The 25318-nt window shown below is 34.1% G+C and overlaps 1 protein-coding gene across 18 annotated transcripts in view; it reads right to left on the minus strand.

Annotated features, from left to right (window-relative positions):
- NCOA3 (nuclear receptor coactivator 3) overlaps nt 1-25318 on the minus strand; it is a 211679-nt gene that overhangs the window by 98701 nt on the left and 87660 nt on the right. For 11 of the 18 annotated variants that reach the window (XM_056812981.1, XM_056812973.1, XM_056812982.1 and 8 more), the window contains one exon: nt 3083-3158. The exons of the other annotated variants lie outside the window; for them this stretch is intronic. The gene's annotated coding sequence lies outside the window, so the exon portion shown is untranslated. The remainder of the gene's footprint in view (nt 1-3082; nt 3159-25318) is intronic. 18 annotated transcript variants of the gene reach the window in all.

Raw genomic sequence — 25318 nt, forward strand, 5'->3', positions numbered from 1 at the left:
CTTAACCCCCATTGCCTAGCCCTTACCACTCTTCTGCATTGGACCCAATACACAGTATTGATTCCAAGACAAAAGGTAAGGGTTAAGAAAAGAAAATAAAGGATGATATCAAGGACAAATTAAGAGACTACAGAATAGTTTACCTGTCAGACCTATGGATAAAAATAAGAATTTACAAACAAGACACAGACATAGAAAACATTACAAGATTTAAAATGGGTAAATTAAATTAAAGTTTTATTTTAAAAGCTTTTTCAGAAACAAAATCAACTGGGGATAAACTCTGATAAAGACCGCATTTCTCAAATATACAGAGAACTGATCCAAATGTATTAGATCACAAGTAATTCTTCAATTGATAAATAGTCAAAGGAGATGAAACGGCAGTTCTCAGATGAAATTAAATCTTCAGTCATGAAAAAATGCTCTAAATCACTATTAATTAGAGAAATGCAAATTAAAATAATTCTGAGGTGCCACCCACACCTATCAAGACTGGCAAAAAAGGAAAATGCAGGAGGGGATGTGGAAAAATTGGAGCTCTAAGATGTTTTTGGTAGAACTATGTTTGAACTGATACAACCATTTTAGAGAGCAATTTGGAACCATGCCCAGAGTCACTAAACTATCCATACCCTTTGACCTGGCAAAACCACTACTAGGTCTGTATTCCAACGAGATCAAAGGAAGAAAGGACCTACTTTGCAAAAGTATTTGTAACAGTTCTTTCTGTGGTAGCAAAAAATTGGAAACTACAAAGATATCCATCAATTGAAGAACGGCCAAACAAACTGTAGTAAATGATTGTAATATTACTGTGCCATAAAAATGATGAACTGAATGATTTCAGAAAAACCTGGACTTATATGAATTGATGCAAAGTAGAGTGAGCAGAACCAGAAGAACACTACACAGTAATAGCAATATTGTTCATTGACCAACTGGGAATGACAACTACTATCAGCAATGCAAGGATCCAAGACAACTCTAAAGAACTTGTGATGAAAAATGTAATCCACCGATATAGAAAAAACTGAATTCTGAATGTAGACTGAAGCATATCACCTTCTACTTTATTTCATTCATGAGTTTTTTCTTGTATATGGAATACGTCTTCTTTTACGACATAACAAATTTAGAAATATGTATTATATGACAATGTGGTAATCTATATCAGATTGCATGCTGTCTTGGAGGGGGTAAAAGGAATGAAGGAGGGAAAGAATTTGTATCAGAAAACAAATGTTTGAAAAGTCTCTACATGTAATGAGGAAAAACATAATAAAACATTATTGGAGGAAAAGAAAAAAAAAGCCTCCTTTTGCACATACTTCTAAGATAACTACTTTAATGAAATAAGTTTGTATACTATATAATTCCATCCACATAAAAGCAATTTGTTTTTTAGATAAAAATTACTTATAGCAATTATCTAAGGAATCCCTGAAGTATCCGTGTTTTCAACTGCGAGATAAGAAACTTTCTAGGAATACATCAATAAAGGCTTTAAGATCAAGAGTAATTTCTTAATATATAAATGGCCAAAAACATGGAATTAAAATTTGCATTTAACAAGCACATGAAAAATTCCCCTAGTTCTAATAGTAATAACAGAATAACTAATTATAACAATAATAGTAATAACAGAATGTTAGCAATGACAGAAATATACATCAAAACAATTGAAATTTCACCTTAGGAATGTAAAATGGAGATTTGCACCCTAGGCTTTTTTTGTTGAAACAAAGAACTGGAAACAAACTAGATACTAAGTAACTAGAGAACAGTTAAATAAACTAGCAAAAAAAAATACTATACCATAAGAAATGACAAATTGAGAGAAATATGGAAGAATTTATTTGATCTCATAGAGTGAAGTAAACAATACTAAGAGGTCAATATGTCATAATTACAACAAAGCAAATGAAAAGAACAAGTTAAATACAACATAATTATAATTACTAAATTAAAACAAGAATTTTAAAACTACATTTCCCTCAAAGCACTAGAAAAATGGGGGACTGCAAGTCTGGAATTTGCATATGCTGAAGGACAAGGTCAATGTGTGGATTTATTTTCCTAACCATGTTTTTCCTTTTTTAAAGAAATCTTCATTTGAATACTTCATTTTAAAAAATGCTCATAGGGAAATAGGAAACATTCTGAAAATATTGAAAAATAAAACAAAAAGTAATAATAAGCACCACACAAAAGCAATAAATGCTGCCACAGATTATTAAATTTAAATAGCAACTTCCAATTAGTAAAGCACTTCTTTTATTCCAATTAAAATGTGTCCTCAAAATCACTAAGAAAAGAAACAAATGGTCTTAACTCTGACCCTTTGCGGCCAGTCTGTTTTTAACACCTCTTACTCAACAAGTACAGGCTTCAGAATCATAGGACTTACACTTTCAAAGCTTTGTGAAAATTCTTTCAATTGGGCCTGGGAAGAGACTTTTTAAAAGTAAGTTCCATTGTAGTCAAGCAAGAAATAAAAGAATTCTGAAGAGTATACACATCTGTGGCATCTCAATATGAATAGCAACAATGGACCCCTATAAGGATATTATTTGGGATAGAGGGAGGTGGTAACTCTTTTTTCCCTGTTAAAACGAAGGAGTCTAATAATGGTCATGAATATAATTAGGAACCATAAAGAGGGGGTATTATAAAACCAGTTTGCCTTATTTGTGTACATGGTAGTGAATAAGGAAAGGTTAAATAAATGCCATGAGACACTGGAAGGAAAGTTGAAGATGGGACAAAAGAAGGTTAAAAATAGTAAAGGGATTCTAAATAATCTTCTTTCCTAACTCCAGTCCTAAGGAAGAAACTGAGGCAGATGTATATATAATGAAGTGACTTTGCAAAGATCAAACAGTGCATCTATGGCAAAGCAAAACTATACCCAGCCCCTGCCTCCACTCAATTTTCAATCTCTCTTAACCCAAGGATTGAGGTTGCTCAAAAGAGACTAAACATGAAAAGGAATATGAGAAGGACAAGGAGATGAATATGTTGATCCTACTTATTGATTTCAAAGGACTTAAGCAATGTAAAATACAAGTTTAATACTTACTACTTAAACTCATGCATTCCACTGTCCCCTTTCAGAAATCTATAGGACTTTATTTTACTTCAGTATGAGAACACTCCTGAGAGGAAGAAAAAAAGACAGAAAAACCTTTGTCAACAGACATCTCTCATTTTTATTCATTATTTTTAAGTTGCAAAACTAAAGCCAAACATTTTTCATGAAGAGAAACACATCATGTTCTTTGTTAGGATCACCGAATTTGAGAGCTAGAAAGTGGCTCCAAATTCATTTATCCAGCCTTCATTTGAAGCTTAAATCTATTCCAATATTCCTGAGTTGAAAACTCTTCAGTGTAATATATGTATAACCCAGTAGAATTGCTTGTCAGTTGTGGGAGGGGGACAAAATGAGTAATGTAACCATGAGGAAAAAATTTTAATAAAATTTAAAAGGAAAAAATTAAGAAAACCCTTCAGTGATTAAAAAAAAGACTAATCATCACAGTCTCCTTTTAGGTATCTTTAAAATGAAATCAAAATCTATTTATGAACAATATTAGGTACTCTGAGGAATAGAGAAGTTTAAACCAAGGTCTATGTCAAAGAGCTAAAAATCAAATAAGGCATATATTTATGTACATATTATTACTCTTGATTCCTCCACCCTACTCAAAGTCCCTTTCCTTTCCTGAATATCAGTTCCCTTCTCTGTAAAAAGAAGGTGAGGTTTCAGTCAGAACATTCCTACGGTAATTATTACTCAAAGAGTCTAACTTCCATGAAAAAAATTGTATACAGTTATCCCTCACTATATCATAGTTCACTTATCATGGCTTCACTGTATCACAAGATTTATTTAAAAAATAGATCTAATTCTGTATCACAGAGTTTTCGCTATATTTCAGGATTTTTTAAAAAATTACATGTGTAAGAGTATAGAAAGTGTTGAAGAGCATATGAAGCATTCGTAACAGTATGGAAAAGGTTTATAGGAGAGTGGGAAGGGTTTATAAAGTCTTAAAATATGTATAAATGTTAAAATAAATAAAACCCCACTACACTTCACGGATTTCCACCAATCCCAGGAATCTCTGGAACATAATTCCCATAAAAGTTGAGGAATCATTGTATAATTAAATATGCCATTTTTTACTACAGATTATTTGTTGTAAGAATTTAGTTAACAGGAAGGCCAATAGGGGTTTGAATTAAATGAGGCCCCAAAAGACATTACATTTCCATGCCTTGTCCCTCCCCATATCCCTGGAACTTACTCCCTCAACAAATGAAATAATATTTCTAAAAAAAGATTTTACATCATATAGTGCCTCACTGAGGTTAGAGTGATAGCTCTTAGCTCTGAATGAGTAGGTACAATTTCCTTAGTGGTCACTCACCAGTCTGTTTTAAAAATGCTAACAAAGTATCTCTACAGATATATCATCCATACAATCCCAAGTGTCAGTGATACTTCTTTTTTTTTTTTAGTTCCATACTTTAAAGTTAGTAAAGAATCTCAACAGTGTATTTCCTTTCATACTTTAGAGAAGAAACTCAAATCCTTTCCCTCAGCTCCCTTTGAACAGACAAATTGAATAATTAAATAAAAACTATTCACGACATACTTTTTTTTTACCAATTACCAATAAAATAATTAAAATTTTAAAACAAAGCAAAGACAAGAAATGACAGGACAAGAATAGGGGAGACTTAATTTGGCTAGAAAAAAGACTACAGAATGAAGGAGATAAGACTCAAGAGAAAATGGATATTATTCTGTGGAGGACAGAAGCCCAAACCAGGAGTACTTATTATATTCTATAGGCAATGGAGAACCACTTCAAGTTTCTGAGTAAATAATAAATGATTTTATCGAAGAAGTCTGTTACAAAGATTACTTGGGGAATGACTAAAATAAATTGTAGTATATGCTAGTGGCAGAATAAATATAAATTAAAAATATATCATAAAAAAAGATCATCTTTTTTTAAACTTGGGAAAAAATACATTAGATAATGAAGAATGAAACAAATAGAAGCAAGAGAACATTATATACAGCTATAGATTTAGTATTAAAAGAATAAGTGGTGAATAAAATTGAAAAATGGAAACACAAAAGACAAAATCTACATATACATATGTTTGCTGGATGATTCCTTCTATGATATGAGGAGGGAGGAAAGGCTGAATTACATGGATATAAATTTTGCTGATAAAAAATAGTAAACTAAATTTTAAAAAGAAAAAAATTTATTTGGGCCATGGTGTGAAGGAAAAATTGGAGACAGAGACAGAATACTTATAAGCTATATAGGAACAGTGAAGAGATCTTAGTTAAAATGATTCTACAAGAACTTGAATGGAAAGGACATGTGAGTGAGTTTTCCAAGGAGATTAATAATAATATGGGGTCACTGTTAAAGAGAGAAGCAGAAAGAGATTTATCAATAAATAATATTAATAAAATATTAAGTTTTGTAAAGTACTTGATATCCTCAGAAGTCTATGAAATACTCAAGACAGGTAATATTGTCCCTGTTTTCAGATAAGGCAAATAATTAACATATTTGTCCAATGTCCTAGAACTACTATATGCAATGACATGAGATTCAGACACAAGTTTTCCTAATTCCAAGTGCTACACACTGGACATTAGCCTGGAAAGAGAGTTAAAGATTACACTCAGGTGTATGGGTGATTGAAAAGGTGGTGGTACCACCAAAAGAGACATTGGACAGAAAAAGCTTTTTGTTATTTGTTGGGTGTTTTCTTTGTTGTTGAGTTTATTTGGGAGGTGTACAGAAGGAAAATTGGTTTGATCTTAGCAATGCTGAATTTGAGGTGCTAGACAAGAAAAGACATAGATAGTAGGCAACTAGACATTCAGTATGAAGGATGTGAAATAAAGTCAGGAATGGGAGATCTGTATTTCACATCCATGTTACTCTGATCAAGGAAGACTCAAAAACACCCTATATTCCCAGGGTCTTTATAACAAACTAACAAGGTATTGTTAATATTGGTTGTTACTAAGAATCAAAAGGCCAAGAAATTTCTCTAAACACCTATAAAGCAAAAAAGAAATGAAGCTTATATACAGTGGAAAATGAATCATGTCCCATTCAAATGAAATTCCTCTTTCAGGACACAATGCTTACAGGTCATGGAAAGATGGACAAGTATAAGAATGCACTGGCCAAATGACATATTCAAATCCAACCTACTGATTTCTTGCCCCATGCACCTGTTTCCAAAAGTTCCAAAACATTTCAGGTTTTAAACTCAAAGGCAGTAAAAGTCATCCACCAACACTGGGCAGATTCCAAGCTGCTGTTTTTGAGGGTCTTTACACATTCTAGGAAAGAGCTCCAACACTGTTTTCAAGTGGCAACAAAAGCGTTTCAGTCACTGCACAACTTCGCAATTTCATGCTTTACTATTTAATGTTTACTAATGTGTCATTTTAATGCTGTCAGCTCATATCTGTATTAAAGGCAGTTCTTTACTGTTTATTATTTGCATTTTACATTAAAAAAATAACTATATTAGTATATACTTTTCAAAAAATGCAAACATGCAAGCAAAATCTACAAGAATTCAAAATGTTTAAATGAAAATAACTTTATGATCCCCCTTCTTCACTTTATTTGTTCCATCTTTCTTCTCACTGATTTCTCCAAGCTACATGCTTATTTTCTGTTATCATGTTTTTTTTTATTTTTATTTTCTTTTTTTTCTCCTAGAGCAGAGATTTGCATATTCTGACCCTACAAAATAAAATTTGTTTTTACATTTTTAAATGGTTGGGGGAAAAAAATCAAGACTATTCTGTGACATGTGCAACTTACATGAAATTCAAATTTCAGTATCAATAAAGTTTTATTGGCACACAGCCATACTCATTCATTTACATATGGTATAGGGCTACTTCAGAGGCAGTATGTGATACTCTCATCACTTCACCTTTCTGTTCGTTCAACTTCAACAAAAATCACAGTTGTTGCCGTTATGAAACTTGACAGCATGAGTGTAACATTATTCACTACACTTTGGCATTTTTTATTACCAACCTATCAGACCAAAACAAGAAATAAAATGTGGAAGAAGAAAAAGCAGCAACAGTTTTGTGATTATTTTTTGAGCTCAGAGCTAAGACTGAAAATTTTCTGAATGAATACAATCATCCTCAACCACAATTATTGAATACGCAATGGCTTTGGAAATCAGTTTTTGCTGTATTGTTTCTCAATGAATTTAATCTAAAATTACAAAGTAAAACAGCACTTATACACAAAATTTATACAACTCAAAAGTAATTCTGATGTTTGAATCAGAAGTAATATCAAGTTTCTTTATTCACTTCCGATTCAATCAAAAGTTAAAACAAAGAGTGAGGTTTCCTTTCCCATACAAATTTGCAGTTGATGTATTTCAAAGTTCAAACTACAGTACCAGAAGAATTTTTCAGACCTCAAAAGCAAATGATTTCCATATTTCAAAATGAATTTGGCAGTACAATTTTAAGACCTTCAACCTAACATTCAACTGGATGTAATTGGTCTGCAATGTAATGATGTGACAAAAAGTAAGTATGAAGAGAAGCTCTAACAGAATTCGATAAATGTCTTCCAAAGAGTCAATCAACACTCAATTAAAATCCTATGCTCAAGGTCTGATACCAGTATTTGGTTGGACCTATGTGCATGAAAAGATGTTTTCAAAGAAGACTGTAAAATCTCATTACAGCTGTGTGACCCTGGGCAAGTCACTTAACCACCATTGCCTAGCCCTTACCACTCTTCTGCCTTGGAACCAAAGCACAGTATAAATTCTAAGGTGGAAGGTAAGGGTTTTTTGAAAAATTAAAATAAAATAAAATACACATTTGATAACTCATCATTACTACTCCGAGTAATATATATCATCCCCTCCAGTATGATATGACCACTGCTGTCACTTCCCTGCACCACAATAGTCCATCTTGGTTCTCTCACTAAAAAACTTCTTGATGTAGAATCTGAGATTCTCTAAGAACATCCTGTCCTTTCCCATGAATCTCATAAATTCCATTTCTTACTACAACTGTAATGAGTCTTCACATCAACCAAATTAATAAGTTTGTTCTTCACCTATAAAAATAGGATTACACATGGCATTCCCTCTGCCTGGAATTTGCTTAGTACTCTCTCTATTCCTGCCCCTCATCTACCTTCAAAAGTTAGCTAAAACTTATCTTTGCTTGAAAGGAATTTCATAATTGACTGGACCAGATTTTGCTCATGAGCCTTATTAACACCATCTCAGTCTTCCAATTCAACTACAACGGTATTGTTTAAGGAGACAGCACACATATAAGCATGCTATGAGCCCTTTGAGGTCGGTTATCAGCTCCTCTTTTCATGAACATGTTGCAGATGCTTAAAGTTGCTGGTTTACTATTCTAATTTGCAATTATTTAAAGACTAAATCATGCTACAGCATATTCATATTAAAAATCAGCATATCTCCAAAGAAATGTATACTACAAATAATAAATATTAAAGAAAATATATAAATTAGAGATGTATACTACAAATAATGAATATTTAAAATATGTAAATTTATATATGCACATTCTCTAATTTACAAACTATTTCTACATATTTAGACTTCTCATTCTACAAAGATGTTTCCATTTTAACAGTTCAATTGATATTAAATGCCTATAAAATGTACCAAGTCCTGAGGATATATAAATCAAATATGAAATACCACCTGCCTTCAAGTATCTAAACGTTCTGCAGGTAATCCTTCAAAACTTTTTTCATCAAGTAATATTACTGGACTAATCTAATATGGGAAATAATGCAATGCAATGATATTAAGCAAAATAAAGCTAACAGAGTATTCATTTGGATTACTAGTGCAATGGGGAATGCAGCATTAAAAGGAACAAGTATAATAGAAATAATTAACAGCTTTAGCAAAGTTACAAGATACAAAATAAACCCACACAAATCAACAGCAATTCTATTTCCCAACCAAAAAGTCCAACAGCAAAAGATAGAAAAGGAAACTCCATTAAAATAATTCTAGAAAATTAGGGAGCATACTTATCAAAGCAAATCCAGCAACTAAATTAACATAATCATAAAATACTCTTCACACAAAATCAGACCGACAGAATAGAAAAACATTAACTGCTCATGAATAGGCTGAACCAATATAGTAAAAAGGACAATCCTACCTATTAACTTACTTATTCAGTACCACACCAATAAGACTACACAAAAATGGTTTCAGAGATAGAAAAGATAATAACAAAATTCATCTGAAAGAACAAAAAGCCAAAAATAGCAAGAGAATCAATGAAAAAAAATGAAGGAAGCAGGTCTAGTCATACCAGATACTATAATATAAAACTAAAATATAAATCGTTAATCATCATAACAATCTGGTACTAACTATAGATATAATCAATCAATGGAATAGGTTAGGTAATCAACACATAATAGTTAATGTCTATAGCAATTAAATGTTTTATAAATACAAAGATCCAAGTTTAAGGGGTAAGAAATCCCTAATTGTCAAAAACTGCTGGGAAAACTATAAAACAACATGGCAGAAACTAGGCATAGGTCAATATCTTACACCACATACCAGGATAAAGACAAAATGGATGCTTCAATTAAAAATAAAGGACACCATAAACAAATAAGGGGAACTTGGAAAAGGTTACCAGTCAGACTTGTGAATTAGGGAAGAATTTATGACCAAACAAGATATAGAAAACATTACAAAAAATGAATAATTTTAATTACATTAAATTAAAAAGGTTTTGTACAAACAACACCAAGGAAACCAAGATTAGAAGAGAAATAACAAATGGGGGGGGGGGGAGTATCTCTGACAAAGACCTCATTTCTCAAATACTTAGAAATTTAAGTCAAATTTATAAGAATACAAAGCATTATCTTATCAGATGCTCTCTGCTGTTACTTATACAAATAACTGTGGTGCCTACTGAAATAATTAGTAGAGGACAAAGCTGCACATGTTCAATAGGGCTTACCCATACACAAAACACATTTGCTGATTTTTCTAAATGTTTGGTTTTTAATAGTTGTAGTAATAGGATGAAGCAATTTGGGGGCATTTGCTATGATATTCTATTTCCTACCGAAGAACAAATGATTACTATCGGGTGAGCATTTCAACAGTGTGACTAATATTTGAAATGAGTATTTTTTCTAAGAATTTTTTCTATAATCTTACAAAAGTTGTAATGTTTGTAGTTCCTCTAAATCAAGGTTCAGAAGTCCAAGAAGTCAGACCGGCTTACCTTGCCTGCTGCCTTTTAGAAATGACAAACTCTGGCCACAAGGGCACTATGCAGTCCACTTTTCAGTGTTGATATCGTTTGTAATCTCCCTTTCTCCTTCACAAAGAATCCCAAGCCCATTTTTTCTAAAGAATAGTTCTTAAAACTTTAGATTCATGTGTAATCAATAGTAGAATTTTATTTGAAGACCATAAGTATGAGAGAGAACTTTTTTGATTAGTGCTTTAACTTGAACAGGCATTTGGAATAGCTGACAACTTAGTGCTGCATGTGAATTTTTAAATGCTGATGTGCAATCTAAACTTTGATTCATGAAAACTGGATCATTTCTCATGCCCATAATCAATTTTTAACCATGGAAAAATGAGAAGCAAAGTGTATATAAGCAGCCCAGACACTAGTTAGTTGGTAACTACAGTGATTGAAAGTTGAGCTGCATTTAATGGTTTGGAATGGCAGTATTTATCTCTTGATGTAAAATATGAGTCATTGGTTATAATTTATAGCGTTCCAATCTAGTTAAGTCTTAATGGAATTCTGAAAGCTAAATTACAGATGTAAAAGGTACTGTACAACCATCATATCTGTAAATAACTACATTAATTAGCACCTTTTTGTCACTTAGAATAGTATGAGATACTATTTAAGTGAGCTATTTGGGAAGTAATATCAAGTTCTAGTGTTCGTTTCTTAGTATTGGACTGAATGAACAGTACTGTCCTAGACATTTTGCACTAAGATAGTTGACTCTCCACACTTGTGTCTTTGTTGATGTACTCTGTACCAATGGTGAGTGCTCCCTAGTTTCTTTGCCTGCTGCTACAAAATGTTATTTTACACCCCTATGGCAATTGCCAAGGCTACAAATACAAGAAAAGTTATATTTGTATGCAACACTAACCCTTTTATTGTTGATGTATGTTTCTGCTTGCTGTGCCTTGTTATGGCTGCTTTTCTGTGCTAATAAAGTATGTTTGGTGTTCTCCTTGTATATCTGCTGTTTTATACATTTGCAAAAATTTATCTTGTAGTAAATTGAATTGTTTGAGGTTTTTAATAAGATTCACCTGGTAACTAGTATAGCTAATACAGAAATACTGTGTAGTTAATATTGGCTTATCAGAGGAAAGTAACTCTGACTTTAATGTCACCCATCTTTTTCAACCAACCATGATTTCATTGAATGATGTCTATTGTTACTGCAAAGTATGGACTATGCAGTTGAGTTTTTGCAAGATAAAGGATTAACAGAAAATTTTGGCTAATAAACTACTATTAATTCCTCTGCTGATTACAGGTAAAAGGCTGAAACCATTAATGTTCTATCTTTCTTTGGAAAATGATTATCAATATTTCCACAATGCTTCAGAAGCAGTGGTAAAATGAAGTTTTGTTATGAACTAGTGATAATAAAGCAGCATTGTTTATTGGTTTGGGAACCATTTTAATTGATACAAAATGCCCAAAATGTAGAACTTTTACCAAAGACTTGTCCATTTTAAAGCAAAATGGGGAATGAAGGGACTTTTGTAATATCTCCTGCATCTAATGTTGGTCCCTAAGTAATATATACCAAAGTGTTTGAGAACTTCATCCAAACCTACTTTAAAAGCATTATGTGCAATTAAGTTGTTATAGCATAATTCTATTGCCTAACTGTTGGGTCCGTTTTCTTGAGCTTGTGATGTACCTGGAAAATAAATTAAACCTCTTTTGTAAGTCCATAATAATAATTGGAAGGACTATATGCAAGTAAGATCGTATTATAAAGGGGTAACTTGAAACTCCAAGAAATCAATGTATGTTTTTATACGCTTGTAGCAAACTGATGTTCTGGTTATGTTGTTTTGTAGTAGCTCTCAATGGTTTTATGTGTTTAAAAGAATTTCATATGTTAAATGGAAATTGTTTTTTAAAATGTAAATATTTGAGTTTATGTAAGCTTGTATGTGTGCTAATGTCATCTACGTTTAAGTTTTTGTGTATAAATATTAATATGAAACTTTTTGTTTAAAAAAATTCTCCTAAATATTAGCTGCTTTACATTACATTAAAGAAAAGGAAGAAAGATGGAAGAAAGGAAGAAAGGAAGAAAGAAGGAAGAAAGAAGGAAAGAAAGGAAAGAAAGGAAAGAAAGGAAAGGAAAGGAAAGGAAAGGAAAGGAAAGGAAAGGAAAGGAAAGGAAAGGAAAGGAAAGGAAAGGAAAGGAAAGGAAAGGAAAGGAAAGGAAAGGAAAGGAAAGGAAAGGAAAGGAAAGGAAAGGAAAGGAAAGGAAAGGAAAGGAAAGGAAAGGAAAGGAAAGGAAAGGAAAGAAAGAAAGAAAGAAAGAAAGAAAGAAAGAAAGAAAGAAAGAAAGAAAGAAAGAAAGAAAGAAAGAAAGAAAGAAAGAAAGAAAGAAAGAAAGAAAGAAAGAAAGAAAGAAAGAAAGAAAGAAAGAAAGAAAGAAAGAAAGAAGGAAAGAGGCATCACCAGCAAAAAAAAATACAAAGCATTCCCCCAACTGAAAAAAAAAATGGTCAAAGGATAAGATCAAGCAGTTCTCAAAGGAAAAATTTAAAACTATCTACAGTCATGTGAAAAAAAATGCTACAAATCACTATTGATTAGAAAAATGCAAATTAAAACAACTCTGAGACACCACCTCATTCCTATCTGATTGGCTAACATGATCAAAAAAGAAAATGATAAATCTTAGAAGGGATGTAGGAAAATTGGGACACTACTACATTGTTGACAGAACTATGAACTGATAAAACCATTATGCAGCACAGTATGGAACTAGGCTCAAAAGTCCATGAAACTATGCATACCCAATAATACCACAGATGGGTCTATGTGTGTAATATGTGGCTTTTGTCACAGCATTAGCAATATAGAAATCTGTATTGCAGAAAAGCACTGGAGGACCTATATCAGACTATTTACTACCTTGGGGAGGAGGGTTAGGAGGGACAGGGAAAATATTTATTTAAAAATGTCAGAAAACAATTGTTAAAAATGGTTTCTATAGGTAACTGGGAAATAATTTTTTTAAAAAGGAATAGATAGGAGACTTGGGGAAAAGTTTTATGGGTATTTCAAGGTATTTCCAAAAACTTCAATACTGTAGCAGATTCTTCATTAAATCGAATTCTAGGGGCACCTAGGTAGACAACTGAAGTTGGGAGAATTTAAGATTCAAATCGGTCCTAGTTGTGTAACCCTGGGCAAGGCACTTACTCCCAGTTGCCCAGTCCTTACTATTCTTCTGCCTTGGAATCAATATTTAGTATCAATTCTAAGACAGAAGGTAAGGATTTTCTAAAGATCTAGTTGCACTGTAAAGGGGGGAGGGGGGGGGCACCAAACAGAAAAATTGGGTTTATGCCCAGTATCATGCTTTCTGGCAATGTGACCTCGAGCAAAGTGACTTCATGCAGCTTTTTCATCTGTAAAATTAGAAGGCTACATTAAACAATCTTTAAGGTTCTTTCCAATTAGAACATTTTAGAAGATATGACTTATCCCTAGCACTATTCAGTCTTTCAATCACTTCAGAGTCTTGTTTGTAGGTGGCAGTAGGGTATGTTGACTTTAAACTGGGCTTCTCAATCACTCTTCAAATTAAATCAGCTGTCAAGTCTTGTGGGCAAACCTTCACAACATCTATCAAATCTGTTTTTCTTTCTCTACTTTCATGACTGCACACTAAGTTTAATCACTTCTCCCGAGGGCTAAAAGCCACCCACCTTTCACATAATCTTTCTAAAGAGGTCTAAACATGTTAGTCCCCTACTAATACTCTTCAATGGCCTCTATTGCCTCTAGAATAAAATACAAGCTCCTCAATTTGGCAATTGAAACATTAACTCTGGCTTCAGCATTTCTTCCCACACTCTTGTTGCAGCTAAAAAGGTCTACCTGCTGTTCTCCAAATCCAGCATTTTGTGCCTCTAGTCTTGAAATGCACTTCCTCCTGAAAAATAAGGATCCTTCATTTCCTTTAAGGATAAACTAGTAGAGAGAACAGTATCAGGAAAACACAGATTATCTAGGGCAAAATAGTCAATAGTAAATGTAAGGTAGAGGGAAATCGAGAAAAATGAGGTCGAAAAAAGTTAAGAAATTAAGAGATTGTGGATAACTTTGGAAAGAAATAGTTTAGTTGAATGCTAAGGATAGATTGTAAGGGAGTAAAAGATGAGAAGGGAGTGTGAGTCAAGGAAGTAAGACAAATGTAGACATTCTTTCCTATTAAATTTTGCTATGAAAGGGAGAAAAAGAGCTAGGGCAGTAGCTTGAGGGGGTGGTAGTCCAAAGGGAGTAGATTTTTTTAAAGAGGGGTGGGCAGTGTTTTTAACCCACAGGGAAAGAGTCAGTAAATATAGAAGATTTAAGATTAGAAAAGGGGAGTGACTGTGAGAACAATCTGCTGAAGAAGATGATGAAATCAAGGAACAAGGTTGGCCATACTACCTCTTTACTGGGGACTGGTTTGTAAAAGAAAAGAAAATAGTCAATGATATTCAAGGCAATTTAAAATACAGAGTAGAGAAAAGGGAGAATTCACAGTAAATGGACTACCTTTTCTCAGTAGAGTTTAAGGCAAAGTCCTCAGCTAAGAGTAAGATGGGAAGAAAAAATATAATGTTATATATGGAATAACAGCTTCTATGGAATGTGTAAGAGAATAACACTGAAGATGGCCCTCCTGCAACAAACCTTGCAGTGATAACACAGGCAAGATTAAATAACATAAAGTAGTGGATGGTGATCACAAGCAGTGAATTTATTGACTTCCTCAAGGATCTTTCAGTTCACAGAGCTGGCTAAAAACAAAAATAATCGAAAAGCTAGCCTTCTAAAACTAAGAAGCCTTTTTCTCTTATGGATAGCTGTGTGAACTGTAAAGGAATACACCTAGAACTCCAAATCTAAATAACTTCTTTTTTTTCCTTCCATTTTGACCATCTAATATAGGACAGCCCTGTCTGTGAAAAGTCCCAAATCTGCTCACTTCAGAACAGACAAATCCTCATTTAGAGTGTTTGAAGTATTTCCCAACACCAAACAGTCCTGATGGAAGTCTTCTTTGGACCTGAGATTCAGAGTTGAACCTATGAGAGGAGTTTCTGACTTTTCTTTAGATAACTACTTTTTAAATACATGCAAATAATAGAGTGATCTCATTTGAATGTGTATGCATTTCACTCCAATGGAGGAAAAAAGTAAAGAAAAATGTTCCTAGTAACAAATATGCATAGTCAAGCAAAACAAATTCACACAATGGGTTATTGTATCAATCATAAGTCTTGCTCACTTTACTTTGCAACTGTTTATAAGTCTTCAAAATCTTCATTATATTGATGGTACCACATAAATGGTTTAGTCACTTACTTCACTCAGCATCATTTTCTATATGTCTTTCCATGACTCAAAAATTTACATTTTCCCTTTTTGTCTTAAAACTCTGAAATATAACCTATAAATAAGTAAATTTACATAAATGTAATAAATGGATATATTTTAAATTTTTATGGATGGGATATAGGATCTGAGGAGATCATTTAGACAGGGACATTTAAGCACACCTAAACAAATGAAAAAGAAGTTAAAATGTTTGTTCTAGCAAACTTTGGGTTTAGGAGTTGGAATTCTAATGGAGATAATGTAGGCCAAGTCAAGTGTGGTTCAAAAAACCCTTCAGATTACTTTCAGAAGGTTACAGAGTTCCTAACCAATCCATAAGAATATTGAAATTATTTATCTATTAAAATAATCATCCCTTTTCCTAGTATATTATCTGAGTTTGAATCTTCTTTATATATTTCAATCAAAACAACATAACACAATAGACAGAATGCAGAAGCAGCTATGAGAACCCAAATTTCTTCCATCAAGCAAGACATGAAAGATTTACAAAAACATGCAAATTAATACCATTTTTATCATGAATTCTTTTTGTTTTGGAAAACATCTATTTTTCATTTTTAATTATATTTGTTAATAACCATAGTTCTATTTCTAATCGCTATTTTTAAATTGATTTTTTTATTTATCTGTTTTAATTTCAAATAGGGTAATTAGCAAATAGATATAATCCAATCAAACAAGTGCTCTTTGGAGTCTTTAAGAGTTTAAAGGGATCTTCAAACTAAAAGACTTGTGAACCACTGATCTAGATAAATATTTGGAAAAAATAAGTTAAATGACTTGCCCAAGTTCATAGTTATTATTGCAATTCAAATTCAAACGCTCAAAACTTTAAATGATCTCATTCTTCAACACTATACTATACAATTCCAATATTTAATAGCTGAAAACTGGGTTTGGAAGATCAGTTGAGAACTTAATGAAACCAAGAATCCATTCAACTTCCAAAATGTCTGGACTTGGTCTGAAAATTATTAAGCCATAAGGATTCATAATGGGATATACCTGTATAGCCTAAAAATCCTACCTTCCAGCAGAATATGTGACTAGTCTTCAAAAACAATCTGGATCAGTGTCTATGTAGCTAAAAGGGATGTGGGATATGATTCCCTAAAAAAAAGTAAATGTAGCTTAAAAACTTATGCCCGTGGCTCATAAAATTCCTAGGTTCTAGAAGGATCTATCCTAAAATAAAAATTCTCCTGAAGTGCCTGAAGCACAAGGCAATTCCAAGCATTGCACATGCACATACCCTAAAAAAGGAGTTTTTAAGCACTCAACACTTAGTATGTTCAACGCACTATGGCCAAAATAAAAATGAACTTACAATTATACAACATTGTATGACATTAGATCATCACAAAAACTCTGAAATGGGAAGCTCAAGTTTTCATTTCATTTCTAGAGAAATAAATTAGGAATGTGGAAATATTGAAGAAATTGTTCAATATCACATTGCTTAAAGTAGAAACAGCAACTGATTCTATAGATACATTATCTCATTTGAAGCTCATGAAAACCAGTGAAGCAGGTACAATATAGGTCTTATTACTATAAAAATAGTCGGGGACTCTTTTTCCTACTTCAAATGCCCTTTTCCTTTGTAGTCAGTTATGAAGTCTTCTAGTAGGCTTCAATCATTCATGAACGGGCTTTTACCATTCATGTTACTCCTTTGGTAGATTCAGTATATGCTGAGTAATTAAATCTAACTACAGAAATGCCTGAGTAAATTTTTTTTTAAATCTCATGGTTTTATGCAGCTTTTCAAACTGTCAAAATTGATAAAACCTGGCTCCAAACCAAGTGTTGTTAAACTCTTGGCACTTAATAATCAGAAGTCTAGGGATTACATCAATTATAGAAATGCATTGTGGGAAGAGATGAATATTGAAAAAAAGGCTATGCTCTACCTTGAAAAACTAAGTCAGTAATTATCTTTAAACTATATTTTCTTGTAAACACATAGACTTATCATTTAAGAAAAATAACAAACCAAATTAGGTGCTTAATAAATGCTACAACAAATTTCTTATAAAGCAAAATCCATGAAAAGTGTATAGTATGTTACGAAATAGTGAGAGCTAAGATTTATATAGCAGTTAAAAGTCTGCAAAGCACTTTATATACATTATCACATTTGAGAAAAGGGGTCACTTACATCACCAATAAATAACAAAAATTGTCTAATAACAAATAATTTTAAAAGTATTAATAATAGCTTTACAAGATTTGTAAAGCATTTTACACATATTACCTCATTTGATCTTCACAACACCCTTGTGAAGTAGGTGCCTAAATTCAGGTGATTTCCTGATGCCAAATATTCCAAGGTTTGTTTGTATTTAAAAGAAAGGATACTGAGAATTTATTTGTGTACGTGTGCGTGTACACACACACACACACACACACACACACACACACACACACACACACATATATATTTATTTGTTTGTTTAGACCCTTGCCTTACATCTTAGAATCAATACTGTGTATTGGTTTCAAGGCAGAAGAGTGGAAAGGGCTAGCTAGGCAATGGGGGAGGTTAAATGACTTGCCCAGGGTCACACCGTTGGGAAGTGTCTGAGATCAAATTTGAACCCAGGACCTCCCCTCTGGGCCTGGCTCTCAATCTACTGAGCCACCCAGCCTTCCCCCATTATATATTTTTAAACCCTTTCTGTACCCATAGTGCTTATACATCAACTAAAATGTTTTTTCCTTTTTATTCCAAATAAATTGACAAAAGAAAAATGGCCAAAGAAAAAAATGAAATTTCTTATATCTCAAATGAAAATGCAATATAAGATATTCAGATAACTAACAGCAACAATGTACATACTACTTTAACACACCAAATCACTTTTAAATATGTTCACAGGTATATACTCACTTTTAGCCCTCTCTCTCTCCCCCTGTTTCACACTGCCCACCCCACCCCACCCCGTCTCTCTAGACTTAGGAATCAAGACTTGTAATACTGAATCATATAATCATGTCTGGCACTGAAAAGACAGTAGGATTACAACAATACAAGGCCAATTTATCTTCCCAAGTCACTCATTTCTCTCTTACCTAGCTAGAAAAATCAGTGTGATCTGAATATTAATATATCAAGTTGCTGCTGTGGTGATATTTTGAGCCTAACTGGAAAACAAAATATGGACAGTTAATATTCATTCAAGCATTCACTAAAAATTCATTGTATATAAAAATGTATATGTATGTACACACACATATACATGGATTTTAAAAGGTTAGCCACCAAGAAAAAGAAAATATTCTTCAGTAATCTTTTTGTCACTTGAAGTTAAATACACAAAGAAATAACTAGCTCTAAAATTATCTTTTGGGGGGGTGGTGAGGAGCGCGAGCTACCTGAATTTCTGCCTTGTGTTTTCTAATACTGTCACTAGGTGTGGGAAATAAGCAGAAAAGAAAATCTACATGCAAAATAACAAGAGGTAGTATATGTGGGATGGGCGTTTTATTTTAAAGGTAAGAAAGAAAATTTCTTTCTCCATTAACGATAAATTCCCATTGAAATTAAATGTTTTCTACCGTTAATCTTTGAGGACTTGGGTTATACTTCAGTTTACATGAAACTAAGGCAAAACACAAAGTTTGATATATGAAGCTCATTAAAATTTTATACTTGGACTTTTGTGTTAATGACAGGCAAAACACAAAGGGAAAAATCATTTAAAGCTCAGAAACATATGCTGAGCATGTGTGTACATGCAAGGCTTTCATAAGTTACTTTAAAATGTGAAAATGAGAAAAGCTCCTGTTATCCTTGATAAATGTCAGCTGTCATGCAACCAAGTCCAACACACCCTATTTTTCACAATGCACAGACCCAGAAAAAGGCAATTTGGAATCTACCAGCTGCATGAAATGTATTATACATAGCAATTTCTATTCAAGGTCAGAAGTTTAGAGGTTTTCAAATATTAACTTCTAAATGATGTAGGCTAAAATGTTAAATATTACACATGCTCAAAAACATACTCCATTATTAAAGAACAGAAATATGGAGGGGTAAAAAAAGAGGCTATTCACTACTGTAATAAAATGACTACATATCTGTCCTCTCCTAACTATAGTTGGTTTTTTGGGTTTGTTGTGTTATTGTTGCTGTTCTTTTACTACTTTTACTTGGAGGAGGGAGTGAGATTGAGCCTAAATATACTGCTCAATCATACTTAGCATGTTTCCCCTTTACCCCTTCAAGATTAATTTTTTAAAACCCTATTTCTTTTTCTAGAAACTAAAGGTGAATAATTATTGAGGTTTTATCTCTGCCAAATTTAAAAAACAGCTGAACAAATAGTTGCTTATTTTATGTCCTTTAGGATCATAGGTGTTGATGTTAAATACCTTTGTAGGAGGATAGCTAGGTGGCTTGGTGGACCAAGAGCCAGGTCTAGAGATAGAAGGTCCTGGGTTCAAATATGATCTCAGACATTTCCTAGCTGTGTAACCCTGGGGAAGTCATTTAACTACCATTGCCTAGTCCTTACTACTTCTCTTGGAACCAATACAATGCTAAGTATATGCTCTCAGATCGAAGGTGGGAAGGAGGGAGGGAGAGGGAGGGAGAGGGAGGGAGAGGAGAGAGAGAGAGAGAGAGAGAGAGAGAGAGAGAGAGAGAGAGAGAGAGAGAGAGAGAGAGAGAGAGAGAGAGAGAGAGAGAGAGAACTTTGAAGTCACTAAATCGAACACCCTCAGAACCAATGATAAAATGAAAGCTTACAAAGATGAAATGAATTGTCTGAGATCACATGAACATAAATAGCCAAAATTTGTGTCCAAAATCAGTGCCATTTCCATAAAATCTTACTGCTTCTAGGATGGAATATCATATTTTTTAAAAAAAACTATTCTTTCAAAGCTTTCTTTAGGTACTGACTGAAAGTTTCTACAGTTCACGAGAAATAGAAACAATTAAAAACATTTAGCAATCAGAATGTCATTAAAGTACAACTTACAGTTAAAATACCACTTTGCCTAGCTAGTAACAAAAGGCAAATAAAATACTCCCCACCTTTTTAAATGTCTATAATAAATGGCCCACACAAAATCCAAACACCTCCAAACTAAAAAGGGCCCTAAATGCATTTTCCCCCTTCCCAAATCATTTCTCAAGAAAAGGCCCTACAGGTCAGTAAAATACCATCACCCCTACACCAAACTTCAAGGGGAAAACTTCTCTACTAATTTTCCTCCTACCTGTCTGATGGCTCCTTAGCATCCTTTGCTGGATCTTAATCTGGGTCATGCTCTCTAGCCACAGATGCTCCAAGAGGTTCTGTCTTGGGCACCCTTCTCTTCTCACTCTAACTACTTCACATGATGATCTAATCAACTTCCATGGATTTAATTACTATCTCTATGCTGATGATTCTGAAATCTAAGTATCCAACACTAACCTCTCTACTCACCTCTAATTTCACATCTCCAATTGCCTTTCAGACATCTCAAAGTGGATGTCGTACAAGTATCTAAACGTTTACATGTCCAAATCAGAACTCATTATCTTCCCCCCAGAGCCATCCCTGCCTCTTATCTTCCTTATTACTAGAGAGGACAACATCATCATTCCAGTCCCTCAAGCTTACTACCTATATGTCATTCTTGACTACTGGCTATATCTCTCAACCCTCTAAACCAATCTGTTGCCAAGGCCTATCAGTTTCCCCCTTGCAACACATCTCCTATATGTCCTCTTTTCTTCTCACATTGTCACCACTCTGGTGTTGACTCTCCTCACCCCATGCTTGGACAATTGCAATAGCCTGCAGGTGCCTCATGTTTCTCCCCCACTAAATCCATTCTCCATACAACCAACAAAATTATTTCATTAAAAACAGGTATAATCAACACACACACTAATTCTAATAGCTCTCTCTAGCCTCAAGAATCAAATACAAAATGCTCTGTTTGGTATCCAAAGACCTTCATAACCTAGTTTTCTTATACTTTTTCAATCTTCTCCTTACACCTTACTCTCTAACAGATACTCTTTTATCCAGGGATGCCAGAGGCCAACATACCCCAACCGGTTGACAAGGTCATGGTCTGAGGAAAGGAGGTCAGCAAAGCAGACCCCACAATGAGGGCCCCCTGCTGATCCCCCTCTCTGACTTCTCTCCCCAAATTTCCCCACTAATGGACTTGTTATGATTATTATTCTCTCCCCAAAACAGGAAAAATAATGAGAGCAAATACTAATGGGATCAATAAATATATACCCTATTTTAAGCCCCCTAGGTTATTACCCAAAAAAATTGCAATTACAGAATTAAAGCCCAAAGATGACTATCCATAACCCCTCCTTTCTCAAGCACAAGACACACTCCAAGACCCTACAATAAATACCAGCCAAAAGCTTGAGTACTATAATAAATCTTTTCCTACAGTTACCACAATCCAATGAATTTGTTGGAACAGAAGCTAAGCAGCATTGCTAGGCCCTTTAAAGTAACCCAAGAAAAACAGAAGTTGTAAATTGAGGAAAACACCAAAACTGGTATCCTTTAAGCCAGCGGTTCTCAACCTGTGCCTCACGACCCCGGTGGATGTCGCACGACCAAAACACAGGGGTCGCCTAAAGCCATCGGAAAATATGTATTTCCAATGGCTTTAGCCACTGAGAAATCACACTATTTTACAGCAAGATCTCGGAAAGAACAGGGACCCTGCTGCCCATACATTGTACTAATATTAGTTACCTATCAGCAGCCCTACCCCTATAAGGGGCGATGGATTTACCCTGTTGCCTGGAGACCGGACTCAAACAGAGACCCAGAGAGAGCACCTGGGTGCTGGCTCTGGAAGGGTTAAGAATGAGTCCTGGAGCAGATAACGGAGCCAAGTAACCCCAGCAAAGTGAAGCCTCAGTTCGAGCTGGAGGGAGACCACAAGGAGAAGGCAGCCTCTGCAGAACCCCTCCCCAGGCAGGACTTACCTCCCACCCCAGCGCTCAGGCTTCCTCCTGCTGGATTAATATTTCTCAACATATAATTAAATATTGTTTTTGTGATTAATCACTGTTTAAATTATGTTTGATATGTAGCAATGAGAATGCATAATGCATATCAGGTATTTACAATCCGAATCATAACTGTAGCAAAATTACAGTTTTGAAGTAGCCGCCAAAATAATTTTTTGATTTGGGGTCACCGCAACATGAGGAACTATATTGCAGGATCACAGCATTAGAAAGGTTGAAAACCACTGCTTTAAGCCCTCATGCCTATATATGAAGATGTTTTGTTGTTCATCTCCCAAGCAATTATGATGGATAATGAAAGCTGAGCAAAAGCACAATGATCCTCTCAGCAGGCCAGGGGTACTACCCTACAAATGGTCTTATTCACATTAGTCATATCTATCACAGAATGTTGTAAAAACCAAGTAAATGATCATAGAATTCTTTATTGTAGTAACATCACAAGAGTATTGTTTAGGTGATTTGATAATAACCAATCAAATTGTAGAATGCCACATATGTAGAAGACTGATTTTATGTCAAAGAAGTATATAATAAACAAACCACGATACTATGGCAGAGCACTGTATGTGATGCCTGCAAATGTGGGTTGAATGCACAGTGTGTCTCATCTCCTTATTCTGACCATGACGTCGCATCTGGGCAGAGAGACCTTGGATCCTCAGAGGGGCTGCTGAACGGACCCCTATACAGTGACACTTGCGTCTTAAAAATTCCATGAAAAAAATATTCCATCTTCTCCATTCATAGCATGTTCTCTGGCTCTCTCCCACACCTATAATTGCCCTCCTTCTTCAGTTCTGCCCACCAGCTAACCTGGCTTCCTTTAAGTACCAACTAAAAATCTCATCTTTTACAGGAAGCCTTTCCCAACCCTTCTTAATTCCAGTGGCTTCCCTATTTTAATTATCATGCATACAGTTTGTTTATACTTACCTGTTTACTTGTCATCTGCCCCACCCCATTAAATTGTGAGCTCTTTAAGGAGATAGAATGTTTTTTGCCTCCTTTTTAAACCCCAGAGCTTCACACAGTGCCCAATACGTAATAGGCACTTTATAAATGATTCTTGAATGACTGTTATACCTTTCAGAGTTATAGGCAGATTCTTAAGCAAATGTGAGACTAAAATAACTAGAAAAGATCAAATAGATTTTGATTACATAAAGCAGAAAAGCTTTTGAACAAAATTAATGTATCTTGGATAAAATAGAAAATAATCAAGGGGGTGGGGGTGGAGAGAGAATCTATATCATTGTTCTCACATAAATGTTTGTTATCCAAAATATATAAACTACCAACAAAAGGACAAAACAAAAATTTATTCCTCAATAGATAAGGTGTCAAATGATATGAACAACAACTCTCAAATCAATAATTGCAGAGGCAACTAGGTGGCTCAGTGAACACTGAGCCAGACCTGGAGATAGGAAGTCCTGTATTCAAATACAGCCTGAGACACTATCTCACTATGTACTTCTGGGCAAATCATTCAACTCAACTGCCAAGCTCCTACCTTTCTTCTGCCTTGAAACTGGTATGTAGTATCAATTCTAAGACAGAAGGTAAGGGTTAAGGAAAAAAAATTTTTTTGAACTATTGTCAATCAAATGGGGAAAAGTTCCAAATCTCTAATAGTAAGAGAAATAAAAATTAAAGCAAACCTGGGGTTTCACCTCATGCTCAGCAAAAAAGAAAAGAAAGGAAACAAGTATCACATATAGTAAGGTAGTCACTTTATAAATTATTACATTTGATTCTTACAACAATCCTGAAGAGTAGAGGTGCTATTATTATCATCCCTGTTTTACATATGAGGAAACTGAGGCAGGAAGCAGTTTAATTGACATGCCCAGGATCACACACTGGCAAAAGTGCAGAAGACTAGATTAGTCACCCTCAAAGAGATTGTGGAAAGACCAGAAATAATGAGAAAGAGTTCCACCAATGAAAAGAAATAGGATCCTGTGAGAAGGATCATGTCATGGGATCTAAAAATGCAAGGATGACAGTTAGGTATGAAAAGACTAGAAAGGAATAGGCAGATAATATGGTCAGACCTGCATTTTAGTAAATTTGGTTTAGGAAAGATGGATTAGGAGTGGAAGAGAACCAAGCAGGGAGACAAACCAATTGTATACTGAAATAGTTCAGCTGTGAGGAGATAAAAAGGCCTGAACCAAATGACTACAGTATAAGAGTCCACTGTCAATGAAGGTACAAATTGGTAAAACTATTTCAGAAGGCAAATAGAAATTATGAAAAAATATATACGTACACACACTCAACTAATATGTCTGTATCCTTTTACCCAAATATTCCACTTCTAAGTATACACTCTAAATCATTGATAAAATAAAAGGCTCCATATACACAACAAAATCTTTAAAGCAGCACCTTCAGTAGTCACCCAAAAAATGAAACAAAGATGTCTACTAACTGAAAAACTTCTATACAAATTGTGATACATTAATATAATGAACTATTACTGTACCATAATGAATAAAGATTAACATGGGTTTTATGTGAAC

This window comes from Monodelphis domestica, chromosome 1, assembly GCF_027887165.1.
Source record: "Monodelphis domestica isolate mMonDom1 chromosome 1, mMonDom1.pri, whole genome shotgun sequence".
In the NCBI taxonomy this organism is placed as follows: domain Eukaryota; kingdom Metazoa; phylum Chordata; class Mammalia; order Didelphimorphia; family Didelphidae; genus Monodelphis; species Monodelphis domestica.